Source organism: Cynocephalus volans, chromosome 7, assembly GCF_027409185.1.
Source record: "Cynocephalus volans isolate mCynVol1 chromosome 7, mCynVol1.pri, whole genome shotgun sequence".
Taxonomy (NCBI): Eukaryota; Metazoa; Chordata; class Mammalia; order Dermoptera; family Cynocephalidae; genus Cynocephalus; species Cynocephalus volans.
This window is the reverse complement of record NC_084466.1, coordinates 129,452,389-129,467,147: the sequence shown is the minus strand read 5'-3', so window position 1 is coordinate 129,467,147 and position 14,759 is coordinate 129,452,389. Positions and strand designations below refer to the sequence as shown.

Sequence of the window (14,759 nt, the reverse complement as noted above, 5' to 3'; positions counted from 1 at the left end):
TCCAAATCCTCTATAACGAACATGTACTGAATTTATGATAACAGTAATAAGTAATAACTTAAAAAATTAAAACTAAATGACATTATGAAGTAAAAGATAAATTCCTCAACCTTGAACTCAAAGTTCTCTCTCCACTGAGAGGGCAAACTGCACGTTAATAAACTGGTAGCCAAGATCTTATCCTAAGTTTTTGAAGCACTGTGCCTCATCAAAGTGTCAGAGGCAAAGAAGAGTTTCAGGATACCCAAGGAAGCAAACAAGAAACAGTACAGAAAAACAAAAACAAGAAAATACTACGGCAAAAAAAAAAAAAAGGAAAGAACAGCAATGTTACATTGACAACATTAGTGGCAAAAACCAAGAGCTACATGGCTCCCAGGGCTTGTCACCTCCAGTACTTAAAAAAATCACTGGTTCTCACAGTAAAAGAATCAAGAGGCCTAACACTTAAAAAGGTATACTGTTTTATTAACTCAATTTTTAACTTACTATTTTTCATTTCAGTAAGTGCTTATGACAGACTGTCTTTGCCAAAGATGGCACCTATCTCCCGCCCCAATGTTTTTCTGACTCTGGCACTCCTCCCGTGGGAAGTGGGTTCCGTGTAACTGCTGCTCTCCTTGAATCTGGCAAGCTTGTAACACCACATGACTTCCAAGGCTGGGTGACAAAAGACAATGCAGCTTCCACCTGGTTCTCTCAGAAAACAGCTACCACCATATCGTAAAGCTCACATTAGCCTATGTGGAGAGACTGTATATGGGTGTTCTGGGGACAGCCAACATCAACCACCAGACATGCGAGTGAAGAAGCCTCCAGATTCTATCTCCCAGCCATCAAGTCAACACCAGCTCTTGAATCTTCCCAGCTAAGGCTCAGGCAAAGCATCTCCACATTCTTCTTTCTGAATTCCAACAGAATCCATAAGCATAATAAAATGGTTGTTTTACACCACTAAGTTTTGGAGTGGCTTGATACACAACAAAAGCTAACCAGGAAAAGTGCCCTTTTCTAGTTCAGTACGCTTCATGTTAAACACACACATACACACACCCTAAAATCAAGCTTTTTTCAACTTTAAGGAAGGTCCAATTGACAATGTGCAATTGGGCATACTTGTTTAAATAAGACAGTATCTACTTAGGAGATTTAACAATTTATCTCAAATATATTCTGAGTACCTATTACATGTAAGACACTTTGCTAGATGCCTTAGACACAAAAATGAATAACATATAGCCTGGAGTTATTAAGCTTACAATCTAGGGAGAGAGGAAATAAAAATAGGTATACAAATAGTTTATGAAAATACATAAATGCCAAAACAGAAATATAGATTTAACTCCACCACATATGGTTAATTTGCAGTATCATTTTGGACTTATAATCAGCTTTTTGATTCCTTTAGGAAAACACAAGAGCTTTAGTTAAGTGCCTAGAAAAAAAGACTGGGAAAAAAAAAAAAACACATGAAAAATGTGGGCCTTGTTATATAGAAGGAAAGTATTTCAACGTAATAAAAGCCATATATGACAAATCCTCTGCCAATATCATCCTGAATGGGGAAAAGTTGAAAGCTTTTCCCTTGAGAATAGGAACAAAACAAGGATGCCCACTCTCACCATTCCTATTCAACATAGTACTGGAAGTACTAGCCAGAGCAATCAGGCAAGACAATGAAACAAAGAGCATCCAGATTAGAAAAGATGAAGTTAAATTGTCTCTGTTTGCAGATGACATGATCCTATATATAGGACAGCCCAAAATCTCTACAAAAAAACACTTGAGAGTTGATAAAGGATTTTAGTAAAGTTGCAGGATACAAAATCAACACACAAAAATCAGTAGCATTTTTATACTCTAACAATGAACTAGCAGAAAAAGAAATCAAGAAAGCAAGCCCATTTACAACAGTCATAAAAAAAATAAAATACCTAGGAATCAACTTAACTAAGGAGGTGAAAGGTCTCTGCAACAAGAACTACAAATCACTGTTGAAAGAAATTAAAGAGGACACAAAAAGATGGAAAGACATTTCTTGCTCCTGGTTTGGAAGAATTAACATTGTGAAAATGTCCACACTACCCAAAGCAATCTACAGATTCAATGCAATTCCCATCAAAATACCAATGACATTCTTCACAGAACTAGAAAAAGCAATTGTAACATTCATATGGAACAACAAAAGACCCTGAATAGCCAAAGCAATCTTGAGCAAAAAAATAAAGCTCAAGAGGCATAATACTACCAGACTTCAAACTATACTACAAAGCTATAGTAACCAAAACAGCATGGTACCTGCATAAAAACAGACACTTGGACCAATGGAACAAAATAGAGAACTGAGAAATCAACCCACAAACCTACAGCCAACTGATCTTTGACAAAGGCAACAAGAACATATATTGGGTGAAAGACTGCCTCTTCAATAAACGGTGCTGGGAAAACTGGACATCCATATGTAGAAGAATGAAACTAGACCTGTACCTCTTACCATATACCAAAATCAACTCAAAATGGATTAAAGAAAAATATAAGACCTGAAACTATAAAACCCCTAAGAGAAAACACTTCAAGAAGTAGGACTGGGCAAAGGCTTTATGAACATGATCCCCATAGCACAGGCAACAAAAGGAAAAATAAACAAATGGGATTATATCAAAATACAAAGCTTCTGCACATCAAAAGAAACAATTAACAGAGCAAAAAGACAACCTACAGAGTGGGAGAAAATATTTGCAAACTATGCATCTGACAAAGGATTAATATCCAGAATATACAAGGAACTCAAACAACCTAACAGTTAAAAACACAAATAACACAATTAAAAAATGAGCAAAGGAACTGAATAGGCATTTCTGAAAGGAAGATATACAAATGGCCAACAGATACATGAAAAAATGCTCAACATCACTCAGTATCAGGGAAATGCAAATCAAACCCACATTAAGATACCATCTCACCCCAGTTAGACTGCCTATCATCAAAAAGATGGAGAACAACAAATGCTGGCAAGGATGCAGAGAAAGGGGAACCCTCCTACACTGTTGGTGGGACTGTAAATTGGTGCAGCCATCATGGAAAATGGTATGGAGATTCCTTAAACAACTTCAGATAGATCTACCATATGACCCAGCAATTCCACTGCTGGGTATATACCCAAAGGAATGGAATGCATCACGTTGAAGAGATACCTGCACCCCCATGTTTATCGCAGCTCTGTTTACAACAGCCAAGAGTTGGAACCAACCTAAATGCCCATCATCAGACTACTGGATAAGAAAAATGTGGTACATATACACAACGGAATATTACCCTACCATAAAAAAGAATAAAATATTGCCATTCGCAGCAACATGAATGAACTTAGAGAAAACCATATTAAGTGAAATAAGCCAGGCACAGAAAGAGAAATACCTTATGTTCTCACTCATAAGTGGGAGCTAAGATAATAAACATACAAATAAAAGAAAGATATAATATTCACAATAATACATTGAACTGTCAATAGGAGAACTGAGGTTACTAGAAGCAGGAAGGGGGGGGAAGGAGGAATTGGTAAAGAGCCACAAATAACAATGACAGTGTATACTATTGAATATAATAATTATTCTGATTTGAGCATCACAGATTGCTCACGAGTATGGATATTCAATGCTGTACCCCACAGATACTTACATTCAACTATGTTACAATTAAAAACTTAAATTAAAAAAATGAAAAATATGAGCCTTATTATACATTATGTTTAGATTGTAAGATGAGTGTTTTCTGTTGTCCTTTTAAATTTTCTGTATTTTCCGATTTTTCTGCAGTAAGCATGTATTAGATTTTTTGAAAAAAAAAATTACTTTTAAAAAAGAAAGTAGTTTGATTTAATTTTTTTAAAAACATATTTACACTATGAGGGGTCAAGTAAGTAGTTAACAGTTCTATAGCACATAAATTGGCTTGGTATTTGCAAGATTAATATGCGATATAAGTTTAGTATTTAAAGAAAATGTTAGTGTAATAAAACTGTCTATTTTATTTGATTTACTATTATATCTGCTTTTCTTCCCTTTCCTACCTAACCAGAAATATTTACAAGTTCTCCTCAAATAATAACACAAAAACTAACTTGATAAGCTTTCTGTGTCTTGGTCATGTCCTCCTTGTTCCCTTACTCATTTTCTCTTTCTGTTTCCCTCCCTGTATCTGTCTGTCTCTCATTTCTAAGTCTGCCTTTCTAAATCTGCTCTTCTCATACATCTCTTATTAACCTTCTTTCCAACTCTAACTGCCTGTGTGACTGTCCCTCTCAGGGTTTCTGACTTCTCCTATCTCTGACCCTCACTCTCAGCCTATGTGTGTGTCTGTGTGACTGTGTATGCGTCTTTGTGATTCACTCGAATTCTGCCTGTCTCTACCCCACAGTTACCCACCCCATTTTCAAGACATCCTTGTTGTTTACTTTTCCCTTTAATCTTTATCAACAAGCAGGGTTAGTATTATTATTCCTATTTTACAGATAAAATAGAAACAGGATTACTGGTATAAATTTGAGAGGTTAAGACTTAAATCCAAGTGCTTTCCTTCTTTCTTAAAACTCTTCTGGCATTCCATGGCAAAGAACTTGAAACAGTCCAACGGCAGGCCAACACTAACACTACACGTATTCAGATTCTTTTATGAGGCAAATCTGATATTAAGGAGTGCTACACACCTTTTGCCCACATTTTTCCCTCTGCACAAAGTTAAATGGTCATGAACTCTCAGCAACTTGCCTATTCCAGAAATCCACACCATGTTAACTCGTATTATTTGGAAACCTCACAGTACTAGACACCAGAACCTGCTGTTTTTGCTTCCCGACTTTCGTTTTTATCCCTTTTCCCAAACCAGGCATGTTTGGCATAAAAAAAGAAAGATACAAAAGGGACAAGTATTAATAAAACTGAAGAGTGAATTTGAGGAATGGAAAACTACACAGAAACCTAGCATGAGACAGTGAAAAATGGACACCACCGACTGGGAGCAACTGGTCTATGTTTTATTAAGAGGAGGAGAAAATTCCGTCCAAATGCAGGCTTACTACTGCTGAGCAACACCCTATATTTTTTTCTTCTATATAAGCTCTGACAACTGGAATTTTTCCTTAATTCTATAAGCTCTTAAGAGTTACCTAAGCTTCATCCACCCTGCTGGGCTCATTAATAGAGAACTCTAAATGTTTCCCCACTAGCTAAGAGCACATTTTCTGGTGGGTAGCATAGAAATAGAGTTCCCATTCAAAACATAAATGGCCTAGTTCTATTTCTTCTTACTTCTATAGATGGGAAGTCTGCAACAAATATAATTCAATAACTAAAAGAAATGTCTAGATTATAGTTCAGGTTAGTGGTTGTCAAAGATCATTGTATAGGTCAGTTTTATAGGATGTCAGTTTTATACACAGTGTGAGGGCTAGTCTTGTAACTTATTAATATAAGTTAATAATTAAAAATCTATACTTTTACTTCTGGCACTAGTTCATTTACTTATATATCTAATGAGTTGCATGAGTGCCGAACAAAAAATATACCAGTCTTTTCATTCATTCTGGTGAGATATCTGTGAACAGTTAGCTCATGGAGCTAATGAGGACAAGGTCAAAAATTCAAACTCCATGTTGGCCAATTAGCTTTGCTGTGTTTCAGGGTTCCATGGTCACAGTCAACAACCTTAACCTTGGATAACAAAGGAACACACTGAACATGCGAAGCATTAGGGGAATGAATACAGATGTACTACCAAAATCCACGACTATCAGAAAAATACAATAACAAAAAGTGAAAATAACAATAATAACGCCCCTGTCTTATACTAAGCCTGGATAATATGTATCTGGTTCAAATGATCTCTAATCTTTTCAGCCATGAAGGTTTAGTATTATTAGCTCTGTTTTACACATGATGAGGAAGTGAATTCAGAATGATTATATGAACCAAAGCCACATCCAGCAGAGCCTGGACTCAGACCTTGGTCTGACTCCACAGCTTAGGCTACTTCCACAATACTATACAGCTTCTCCAGAGTATGCCTCAGTGGCATAGGATAATCAGCAAAATGTTCCTATTCAGAACTATTCCACAGTCATTACTAACTGAGCATACTTAGACGATACAGCTGAGAATTAGCCTATCTTCCAAAAACTCCTTTTAAGTACAAAACAAAGAACAAAAGTGTTTAAAACATAAAGGAAAAAAGATAACACATTATAGCACATAAGGTAGATTTTAATGGAAGTGACTCTACTTTCATAGCTTTTATACAAGTCTGTTGTGAAAAGGCAGTTATCTTGCCGATTCATAACTAAAGGTAAGAACGAAACTGGCAAAGCACAGCCAAGGGATACCACATCAAAAAAGAGATAAAGGAAACATTTCCTGAACATATGAATCTGCAGTCATCTGGTAGTCAACATGGCATGTGAAGGAAGTAAAAATACATGTTTCGATTCTTAAGAAATCATTTCTATAAGGCTTTCTCTGAACTCTCACTCCTTGCAGATAGACACACACTGTGCCATCATCAGCATCTCACTAAGAGTTTCCACCTTTAAAAACTAAAGGTCACCAAGTCACCCAGACCCTACCCACTAGGTTCAAAAAATTGTTTTAAAATCAATAATCTAGCTTGAAAAAAAAAAAAGCAGGAGGACAAAAACTACTCTATAAAATTCTATTCCACTCAATATCTGAATCATAAAATAGGTAATTGTTCTACTACAAGCAACAATATAAAGAGAAGTGCATTCTTACTACAGGTTACAAACAAAACACCAGTCCAATTTCAACAAACTAGGTACAAAGCAACATTTGGAATCTCCAGAAAAACAGAAACAGCACATTCCAACAACCTTTTCACAACAGCACTTTAGCAACCTCTTAAAGTGAAAAAAAGCCTAATATAATTTTTATATAAAATGCAATTGCTAAAAAAAAACCTTGCAATCTAAAAACCTATTTACAGTATTTTTTCTACTCTTGTGGATTAAAGATAACTATCCTTATTTTACAAACAAATAAATGGAATCTCTGGAAAACACTTCACCTAAAATTATCATCATTTTTTATCATTACCATCATAGCCATCAATAACAGCAACAAAATAACGAGAACTTACTTGCACCTGGCACTATTAAGCCCTTTATGGTCACATCTCATTTAATTTTTACAGATACCTTCTGAAGAAAATGCTATTATCTCCATTTCAGAGATAAGTAAACAGGCTCAGAAAAGTCAACTAATTTGCCTAGTCAAAAACCAGTAAATCACAACACCAGGATTTGAACTCAAATTTGTACACTCAGCTGTACCTTACTGCCATCTCTGTGTTTTTTGAATCATATTCAAGAATTTTTCAATCAATAATTTTAGAACAAATACAGGCTAAAATTACCTAATTACTACACTCCCATACTCCTCTAAAAATTTACTGCAAAATTCCCATTCTCTACAAGGGAAAAAAAACAAGCAACTTACTTAGAGTCCTAGAGCTTAACTGTCAGGAAAGAAAACAGACTGGAATATTGGTTATTTTTATTCTGAATTCTGTGAGGAAACACAAATTCCCAGCACAAACACCTAGGATAGGTGAAATAATCCTGGTATTTCAGCTAGTATCGTATAGTATAGTATAGTATAGTATACAACAGTATAGTATACCACAGTATAGTATGGTATAGTATTTCAGCTAGTATTCAGATCAGTGGGTCTGTGTCAGAAACACAGCTAGGTTTAGCGCATGAGTAGTATCTGACCACGGGAAAGACACAAGACCTGCTGGAGACAGGTAATTGTTTAGAACCATACCTGAGGAACATTAAGTGCTTTCTGAGATGCTTGCACCTTGTTGTGCTGAAGGAGGGCAATAACAGGGCAAGAGAGGTAGACAGGTGTGCTGTGAAGAGGGACGAGTCCAAATTCTGTTGGGCCTCAAAATTCAGATAAAGTTTAAAACTGACTCCACAGGTGGTAAGGCCTTAATATCACCTCTTCACCAGGAACCTGGCATAAGAACATTTGTATGGTTCATGTTGGTTTCCAAAGACACTTTTTCCCTATTTACTAACTTCTTTGATCTTCGTAAAGACACGAACGTGGTAAAGTTCTCAAGACATTAAACTCCAAATTCTGTGCTCCTGTCCTTACACAACTCTGAAGGGAGGCCGCGCCGATAAAGAAAACTTTAGTAACCGGACTTGCAGTTTCCCGATGGCCGCCCAAGGCGAGCAGGAAGTCCATCCTCCCTCACAAACTGCTCACTCCCAGCCCATAGCCCGGGGCGTCCGGGGAGCGGAGCGGACTAGCGGGGTTCGCCGCCCGGAAATCGCCTGGAGGGTGGGGTCGTCGGGGGAGCGGCTTGGGCGGCCCGCACACTCCTGTAGCCCTGAGGGGGTCGCCACGGACCCCGTTCAGTAGCAGGTGAAACCCGGTAAGTGAATATCCCCTCCGCAGGGGCATTTGGGGCGACGGCCCAAAGCGGGGACGTTGCCCCTGCTAGGGTAAAAGTGCCCTTGGAGGTCCCGCTAACCCAGAGCCCGCAGGGGACGAAAGGCGGGAGCTTCCCAGTAACCTCTGCCCCAGGCGAGGGCCAGTCCCGCGCGTCACGTGAGGAAAAAACTACCCGTAACAATCAAAGGAAGCAAGTCTGATTCCTGGCTGTGAGAGGAAAAGTGAGAGCTCGCGCCCCGACCTGGGGTGCAGTGAGGGAGAGAGGGGGGGGATGGGGCTGGTAGTTACCGGGGCGCCGTCGCTCTCCGCTTCCGCCGCTTCCGCGAAGCTCTCGCTCTTCCGCTCGCGCCACGGGCGCGTACGCCAGGCCTCGGCTCCGCCCCCAGCGCGCAGGGCCTTCTGGGGTCTGTAGTCTCCGCCAGGCCGGGCCGTGCCGACGCTCCTGGTCACGTGGGGGGAGGGGCAGGCAAAATGGCGAGAGTGGGACGGTGTTCATGCTTGTCTCCCTTCACCCCTCACTCACTCCCCTCAGCTATAGACGTGCCCAAATCTCACATCGCACTCAATCCTACCATCTCTTTTCTTCCTCAGTTCACAGCCAAGTTTCTGGAAAAAGATAATCTACGCTTAATGTCTCCACTTCCTCACCTGGGTTCGCTCCAGTCTGCACTGCAGCTTCTGCCCCGCGGAAAATGTTCTGGCTGCCAAGTATCCTTGTTGCCAAACTCATTGGAGGTACTTGTACTTTCAGGATCTTCTAACCTAAGCTTTAGTCATTTGACGCCGTTGGACATTACCATTTATTTTCTGTGACACTACCCAGGTTTTCCTTCTCAATACGTTCTGTTTCCTTCATGGATTATTTTTCTAACCCACCTCTTAAATATTGGTGTTCTCTGCAGTTCTTGGTATTGGGGTGGGAGAGGGGAGACTCCAGCCTCTTCTCTCCTGAGCTCATTGTTTGTATTTCCAACTTCCTAGTCGACCTGTTCTCTTCCATGCCCCACAGGCATCTCAAATATTCTGTACCTGAAAAGTAAACTACTACTCCTCCCTACTCACTAATATTCAGTCCACCCTTCAACCTGGATTCTTCCCTCTCTCTCACTTTCTCTTCCACCAACGTTCTAATGGTCACTAAATTTTATAGATTCTACCTCCCAACTATCACTTGAATCTGCTCCCTCTTCACACCCGTGGCAAGTGATCTAATTCCCACTGGCTTCATTGCTTAGCTGATTACTGCATGTATTTCCTTACTGATCTCAGTACCTTTGTTGGGCCCACCCTACTTCCCTGAAGCCCATTTATGCAAACAGAAAATTTAATCAAGTCAAAATTTACATCTGTGGTAAAATTCTTTAAAGGCTCTACTTGGTTGAGTTTGGGAAGAGGAATGGAGGTGAATATCTTGGGTAGCTGTTACAAAATATGAATGCCAGCCCCACTCCTCTCCCTCCCATCCCATATTGTGATTGGGAGGTCCAGAAAAGGAAGATTTATATCAAATCTTATTGTGGGGTAGGTGAGCATGGGCATTTTGTATAAGTTCCCCAGGTGATTCAGTCATTCAACAAGAATGTATTTTGTTGCTTATTATGTACAAGTGCTGGGTACTGAGAAAATAATAGTGAACAGAACAGTCCCTGCCTTTGTGGAGTTTACATTCTCTTGGAAGAGACAGATATTAATCAAATGATCCCATACCAAAAAGCAAAATCAACAACCACAGAACTCAATTACCAGTTATGATAAAAATCATGGAGAAAAAGTAAACAGTGCCTTTCTCCTACTCTCTGCCACCTGCCCCAGCCCAGCGTAGGAATCAGTTTATGTTCCTCAGCCTATCAAACAAAGCCTGTGAGGAGCTAATCTCCTCCCACTCACTCCAGTATACATCTAGATTTACCAAATTGCTGTATTGCACTTGCTCTCTCATCTTTGCATAAACCGTCCCTCTGTTTGGAAAACCTTCCTCCTTCTCCCTTGACTAAATTCTCCTGTACGTCTTCTCTGTTGGATTCAAAGCAAACCCAGTAGAATACCAGCCACATAGAAGGATTTTCTGAGGATTGCACTGAGTCAGGTGCCAATCCCCCAGGCAAGCTGAGTAGGGGAACCAGCAATAATTGAATGTGGGCTTCCGGGAGCAGGGCAACGTTAGCCAGTTTAGAGGAATCAGGCCTGAGCCAAAATACTCATCCTTCAAAGCACAGATCAAGTACCATATCCTCTATGAAGCCTTTGCCGAGCACCGCCACCCACCCCCCCAAAAAATGAAGTAGTGCCCCTTTTCTGGGCACTCATTGTGACTGTGCTGACCTTTCTTCCAGTGATATGCTAGAGCCAATTCATACTAGCTTTGAAGAGCCAACTGTTAGATATTCAGGAATTTTGCAAGTCAATTTTTGGGGGTTTTTTTTGCAGCCGGCCAGTACAAGTCAGTTTTTAAACCACTGGTAGTTTGAGATCAGCTGTGAGGGAAGTATTTACAACATGGAGATCAAATAACAAATCAGGGCCTTTTTTGTTTTGTTTTTGGAGAGCCTGTTGACCAGCACCTTACTGCCTTTGTCATTCCACTCATCTCTATATTGTATTGTAATGACCACCTCCCTATTAGATGAATTCTTTGTATCAACTTCATTTAGCAAATATTTATAGATATTTGTTACCATGCACCAGAGACTTCACAATGTGCTGAGGGGACATACAGTGGAGAACAAACAAGCATAGTCCCTATTGTCATGGAGCTTACAATCTGCCAAATAAGACAGAGAATAAACAAAGAACTCTATACTGTCAAATTGAACTGGGCTGCTGTTCAGTAGAACTTCCTGACAATGACTGGTGGTGGACATAGAACATTACTTTAACAAGGTGGTCTAGGAAGGCATCTCTGAGGAGGTGACCTTTTCACTGGGCTCTGAATGATGAGAAAGAGATAATGGAGGTGAGAACCAAAGGAACAGTCATCCAGCCCAAGAGATCAGAGCTATGGTCAGAACGTTTGTCCCCTCCAAAGCTTAGGTTGGGACTTAATCCCCAATATGGTATTTGAAAGGTAGGGCCTTTAAAAGGTCATTGGATTATGAAGACTATGCATTAATGGGTTAATGAGTTACCGGGGAATAGACTGGGGGCTTTATAAGGAGAGGAAGAAAACATGTAAAGATGTGCTCTTGCTTAGCCCTCACTATGCGATACTCTGTGTCATCACAGGACTGCAGAGTCCCCACCAAGAAGAAGGCTCTCACCAGATGCGCCCTCTCAACTTTGGACTTCCCAGCCTCCAAAACTGTAAGAAATAAATTTCACTTTCATGTATTACCCAGTTTCAGGTATTTTGTTATCAGGAAAAGAAAACTAATGCAATCAGACTACACAAAGACGGAGCTAGGGTGTTTGAGGGACAGAATTGTCAGTTTTGCTGAGGGGGAGAGAATGTGTGTTGAGTGATCTAGATGACATGCTGAGGTAATTAGGACCAAGTATGCACAGGCTTGACGTCATGGTGAGGACCCTGAATTAAATTATAGCCACTAAAGGGTTTAAACAAGAGCATGATGTTATCTGATTTACATTTTAATACAATCACTTTTGCTTTTGTTTAGAAGACCAGGATAGAAGTGGGAGCCCATCTGTCGCAGCACTCTCAGTGAGAAATAATGAAACAAAGTGGGATGGAGAGAAGTGGGTGGATTTGACATATTGAGTCAACAGGACTTGCTTATAGATTAAATATAGGGAAGGATGGGCTGGCGAAGGAAAGAAGAACCTAAGGGCAGTAGTTGGTTATATCCATCTCCGTATCCTCAGCCCCTGGAATAGGTCCTGGCACGTAGTTGGTGTTCTATAACTATGCCGAATGAATTTATCCAGTCTGTGTGCTAAACTGTGTCCTATTGCTGTCACGTTGCTTAATACAGGGCCTCTACTTGCCCATATAGTACTTTTTTGCAAATTAGAACAAAGTGCCCCCTTCCTCCAGGTGGACACAGTCAGAGCTACATTTCAGCCCCCTTTCCTCCTCAGCTGGTGCCCTTGTACACTGCACAGTCTGCATGACCACATGTGGCAGTCCTGGCTTAACTTAACATCCCCAGGAGATGGCTTTGTGGCATTAAGCCCAGTATTCATGGGGAGAATTTGAAGTCCAGGGGAAGGAAGCTGCTCGCCTGGGGTCACCGAAGCTGTTGTTGTGACTGAGATTCAGACCTTCACCCTCTGAATCCCTGTGGGCTCTTTAGCCTTGGAGCCACATTGTCTCTTCCAAATCACTCAGCCCATCAATAAAAAGCTAAATTCAAAATGGTGACTTTGCTTCTTTGAGTTTCTCATCTGTCTCAGTTACTATTGTTAGAGTATTTCACATTTACATAGTATCCAATATGTGCTCCTTGCCTTACAAAATACAATAAAGGAACATGAAACCAAAGGACCTTGATTTTTTTTTTTTTAACAGAATAAATAAGGAATGGCTGGTTTAAAGGGCCCTTAGCTCTTGGATAAAAACAAACTGTGGTATATTGGTTTAAAGTGATGTTGTAAGCAATACAAAAACAAAAACAAAAAAATCCTGCTCATGTGCAAGCTGTTTTCCCTTCACGTCCCCAACCAGAAGAAGGAAGGGATATTGGAGCAGGTGGCTTCAGAAATGTAAACTAGGGAAAGGGTCAGGGATGGGGGTCAAGAACATAAGGGGAGAAAGAAAAAGCACTCTTCCTTAATAAATAACAACATTTAACAGTTAACAAGTGCTAATGTGTGCCAGGAGCTGTGCTAAACCCTTTACGTGCCTGATCTGAGTCAATCCTCACACAGCCTTGCCAGATAGGATCTATAAATATCATTATTTTACACTGGAGGAAGCTGAGGCAAAAAAAGATTATATACCATGCCCATTGCAATGCAGTTAATAAATGACAAACCTGAGATTTGAACCAAGACAATCTGGCTCCAGAGCCTGAGCTCTCAACTGTTATATTATACTGCCTCTAATACAGATGTTCCTGGTGTCAGGTCCCCCATTTTAGTAGTATGATCCTGTGGAAGCCTGAGATAACTAATAAAGGATATCTGGTCCTCTGACTCTTGGGGATCCCATGTGGCCTGTCTGATGATTAGGGCATGGCTGTCTCCAGCCTAGCTTCAAAATGGACAGTTTGAACAAGGTATATATAAAAGAGGTATATACATTGAATAAGGTTATATAGGAGAAAAGTCCTAACCCTGTCAGGGGACATTTCACAATCTGCTCTGAGTTTCAACATTCTCTCAATATAATACCATAATTACTCATGTGGTATAGAAGATAGAGGAGAAAATGTTCTCAGGACTAAATAAGACTTCCCCCTGGAAACATGGGCTCTCACTGGTCCCTCCTAACTTGAAAATTCTTACCTTTTGTGACTTTCAGCTCATAAGCACAGACAATGTGAATTTTACTGGGCTTTTGGGTATTGGATCCTTCCCTCATGACTACCATTAGTAAGTGCTACTATCTAGAATTGCATGGGTCTAAGGTATAAACAGGAGGAAAGGTAAGACTTTTTGGAACAATAGGAAGGCAGGACATCAACAGATAGCTCCCATTTAATTCATGAGAAAAAGCAGGATAGAGAACTCTGACAAGCAGCAATGACTCCAAGACCCCAAAGCCTAAGTGAGGAAAACAGAGAACTCACCAACTCTAATTGAAGCCACCTTAAAAAGGGCATGGTAGCAACTATTGTTTGGGCTGACTCTCTAGGCTGTGAGTCATGGCATCTGATACTGTTATCTAACCATGAACTGTACCCCCACCCTCACCACCACCACAAACATACAAACCCTGCCCCACAATTAGCCTTCCTGCACCAAGTCTGTTCTATCTACCTCTTGATCGCAAGGCTTGTGTATTAGACAGAATTCTCCAGAGAGTCAGAACCAATAAGATATAGAGAGAGATATATATAAGAGGGGATTTATTAGGGCAGCTGGCTCATGCAGTTATGGAGGCTGAGAAGTCCCCAGGACAGGCTGTCTGCATTCCAATATGATGGCTCAGTCCAAGTGAAAGCCTCAGAATCAGAGAAGCTAATGTAGTTCTCAGTTCAAGACCAAAGACCTGAGAATCCAGGGGGCCACTGGTTTAAGTCCTGAAGTCCAAAAGCCTGAAAACTTGGAATTCTATTGTCCAAGGCAGGAGACAAGTGTATCCCAGAAGATGGATAGACAGACAGATAAAAGATAGATAGACACATTCGCCTTTTCTCTGTATTTGTTCTCTTAGGGTTCTTA

At 40.3% G+C, this 14,759-nt stretch overlaps 1 protein-coding gene across 5 annotated transcripts in view; it reads right to left on the bottom strand.

The window, feature by feature from the left end:
- R3HCC1L (R3H domain and coiled-coil containing 1 like) overlaps positions 1-8,851 on the bottom strand; it is an 88,570-nt gene extending 79,719 nt beyond the window's left edge. For 2 of the 5 annotated variants that reach the window (XM_063102255.1, XM_063102260.1), the window contains exon 1: positions 8,766-8,851. The gene's annotated coding sequence lies outside the window, so the exon portion shown is untranslated. Of the gene's footprint in view, positions 1-7,835; positions 8,264-8,765 lie in introns of those variants that run through there. The other 3 variants (XM_063102256.1, XM_063102259.1, XM_063102258.1) reach the window with 2 other exon arrangements.
- Between the last annotated feature and the right edge of the window lie 5,908 nt (positions 8,852-14,759).